Here is a 3,909-nt window from a genome sequence, read left to right on the forward strand (position 1 = left end):
AAAAAACCTATAATACTATTTCAGGAAGAGAAATGTCAAAATGATCTTCTGGGTTTTGCAAGCATAGTTTGGGTTGGTAATATCAAATTTTTGTTTTTATATATGTTAAGCTTAAAATGGCTGTTAGACATTTAAGAAAAAATTGTCAAGGAATCTTTTATAAAGGTAGAATACACAAGACTTGGTTATTTGAGTATGGAATAAAAGGAAAGTGGGAATACATTCAAGGTTTATCATGAGTCCCAGGCCTGAATGAATAAAAGTTATTAACTTTATATCATTCACTGAGATTGGAATTTCTAGAGCAATGACTTCCAATCTTGGCTATACATAAGCACTATCTGGGAGCTTTAAAAAATGCTAATGCTTGAAATCTAACCTCAGATATTTCTATTCAATTGATAAAGGGTTTGGTCTAGAATAATATTTAAAAATTGTTCCCTCGGTTATTCTAATGTGGAGCCAGATTTGAGAACCATGATACTAGAAGTCATTATGGTGCTTCTTAACCTTGTCTGAACATCAGAGGCACATTAAACATTTTAAAAATCCCAATACCTAGGCCGTATCCCAGATTAATTAAATCAACATCTGTGAAAATGGGTGCTAGGATTTTAAATTTCCACAGGTGATTCCATGAGAGTCAGGGCTAAGAATCATGATACTAGAAAAGTAATTTAGGTGAAGGAGCTGGTGTTAAAACACTGGGTTTGAATTGGATCTGGGCCACTCTGCTGGAAGTACTTAGTAGACAACTAAAAAATGAATCTGAAGCTTAGAGCACAAGTCTAGGTAAAAAATGTGAATTGTGGAAACATTTTAAAAAATGTTTTATTAGGATTTATTAGAATTTTAAAATTTCAATTAGTTTCAAGCATACAGTACATTGGTTAGACATCTATGGTTTGTAAAACAATCCCTCCAATTGTTCCCTATCTCCCCTGATGCACCTTCTAGCCAACATATTAATGCTAATTGCATTTCCTATGCCATGCTCCCCATCCCTGTGATCATCAGCTACTAATATGTACTTCTTTAACTCTTCACCCCATTCTTCCAGCCCCTCCAACCCCCTCCCCTCTGTCCATCACCAAATTGTCCACTATATTTGTGAATCTGGTTTTGATTTGTTCTTTTTATTCCTTAGATTACTTATATAACTAAAATCATATAGTATTTATCTTTCTCTGTCTGACTTAAATACTTTCTAGGTCCATCAAAGCAATATGTTTTTCCATTCCCTTCCTTTTAGTTTGTCTTTTAATCTAAAGTGAGTCTCTTATAGGCAACATGTAAGAGTCTTGTTTTCCTTTCTAGTCATTCACTCTTTTAGTTGGAACACTTAATTCTTTCCCATTTGAGGTATTTATTGATAGGAATATAGTTTTTATCATTCTTTTTTCCTGTTTTTGATACATGTTTTTTCTTGTTAAAGGAGTACCTCCAACACTTCCTGTAATATGGGCTTATTTTTGTCTGGAAAGTTCTTTATCTGTCCTTCAACTCTAAATGCTAGCTTTGCTAGATAAATTATTTCTGCTTGTAGATCCTGGGTCTTCATCCTGTTGAATATTTATTTATTTATTTTTTTGCCAACCCCTTCTGTCCTGCATAGTTTCTTTTGGGAAATAAGCTACCAGTCTTATGGATGTTCCCTTATAAGTACTACCTGTTTTCCTCTTGCTGCTTTTAATATTCTTTCTTTGTATTTCACCTTTGGCATTTTAATTATGATGTGCTTGGTGTGGGCCTCTTTGGATCTCTGATTTTTGGAATTCTGAGAGTCCTGGGGTTTTATGCCCATTTCCTTCACCAGGTTAGGGAAGTTTTCCATCATTATTTATTCAAACAGCTGTTCAACATCTTGATTTTCTTCAACTACGCCAACCAGACAGATATTTGGACCCTTAATAGTGTCCCATATGCTCCTTAAATTATTTTTATAGTCTTGGCATCTTATCTCTTGGCATTCTGATTGAGTGCCTTTGGCTTTCCCATCCTCTAGATAGGGCATCTGATCCTTTTCTTTATTCACTGTTTATTCCTTTGTTTATTCCATTTAATATACTTCTCATCTCAGATAACGTGTTCTTCCATTTCAGACTAGTTCCCTTTTATAATTTCCATTTCTACTTTTGTTTTTTATCTTTTGTTGAAGTTCTCACTGAATTTATCTACACTTCCCAAAAGTTCATTGAACATCTTTATAACTAGTGTTTTGAACTCTGCATCTGTTAGATCACTTGACTCCATTATCTCTGGATCTCTGTTCTCTCATATGGTTTATGCTTCTTTGTCTTCCCATTTTGGCTGCCTTTCTGTGTCTGTTTCTCTGTACTAAGCAAAGCTTCTAAGTCTCCCAGTTTTATTAGTGTGGATTTGTGAAGTAGGTGTCCAGTGGTACAGTCCTGAGAAGGGCTCAGCTATAGACCAAATTTAGCTCAAGCCTCTGCCCCTCCAGGGCCACCTGTTAAGTTTCAGCAAGCAATCCACAGATGCTGTGCTTATAGTTGCCTCAAAAGGCCATGCCAGAAACTGAGGCCAGCTGTCTCCCGTGTGAGGCTAGGTGCTGCTCAGCAAGAAGCACCTGACTCGCTCACGATAAACCTGGATGTGGCTTGGGTAAGGCCACGAGTTGCGGGAGGCGGGTTTCAGTGAATCCTCTGGGCAGAGGGACCTCTATTATCCAGTCTGATGACCTCAGGACAATAGTGGCACTATGTCAGTGTACTGGGAGTGAAGAGGGCTCAACAGAGAACAGCGGATAGTGCCGGCACTTCTGTACAGAGCAAATCTTGCCTCAGCCCTCACTCTAACAATGTTTCCCTGTAAGTCCCTGGTGCCCTCTGCGCTCAGCCGAATTGGCACTGGTGTTCACAGAGAGCAGGTCTGTCACCACAAAAATCTACTCATGAATGCGGCTCCTTTTAGAAGTTTCTGCTGCTGCCATAGCCTCCATCTCATTCAGTACCTGAGACTGGACAGCCCTGCGATCTCTCCCCGTCCTACCTTCTGCCATTGCAGGGTGAATTCTTGAATTTCTCTCTAGTTATATGGCTTGTTCATCAATATCTCAGGTGATTTTTCCTTGCTGCTGCTCCTTGTTTCCATCACAACTTTGATTAGGTCGCCAGAGGGATGAACAGAGCCCCTATCATCTACGCCATTTTGGTTGCTCCTCTGAAAACATATTTGTAGTAATAGAACACATGTGGGGAGAAGAGACACTAAGGCCCTTATAAAGAAAGAAAAACGGGACCAAGAGCAAAAGCTTGGGAAACATTGGCCTTTGAAAGGAGGGAAGAGGGAAAAGAACAAAACTGAAAACTGAGGAAAACAAAAGGGATTTGAAGATGGAGACCTTATGAACCCGTTATTCACATTCTCTTTCCTCAACTTTCTCCTTCACACCCTTCCTCTTCATTCCTCCTCTCTCACTCCTCCCTCTCTCTCATTGGGCATTTACTTTTTCCACCCTAAAATTTGCTTTTATCATGGATAATATCTATGTTGATAAACATAAATGACATAATTCCAAATTTTTTGTCTTAATTTTTTCCCATAACTCACATCATAGGATCGCTATTGGTTTATAGTATGCACAACCATTCTTGTACATTATTTCATCCAAAATATTTCAAATATGTAACTTTGACCATTCATCTACTAAAATGATCATCTATTTCAAGCAAATTTATGCCAGTATTCTGTGTTTAAACCTTGTCTTATATTTTTCCTGTTAACGACAAGTATTAGTTCTTTCTTTGTCTCCTATATCTTGATACTAGAATGCCATTGGAAAAAATTACGTATTTTTGTAGATTATGATGCTCAGATGGATTGATCAGAAAATTATCATGATCATTTACCTTTCCTCATGTAAGATATTTCAAATTTTATCAGTCTTTT

The sequence above is a fragment of the Rousettus aegyptiacus genome, unplaced genomic scaffold, assembly GCF_014176215.1.
Source record: "Rousettus aegyptiacus isolate mRouAeg1 unplaced genomic scaffold, mRouAeg1.p scaffold_m13_p_3, whole genome shotgun sequence".
Taxonomy (NCBI): domain Eukaryota; kingdom Metazoa; phylum Chordata; class Mammalia; order Chiroptera; family Pteropodidae; genus Rousettus; species Rousettus aegyptiacus.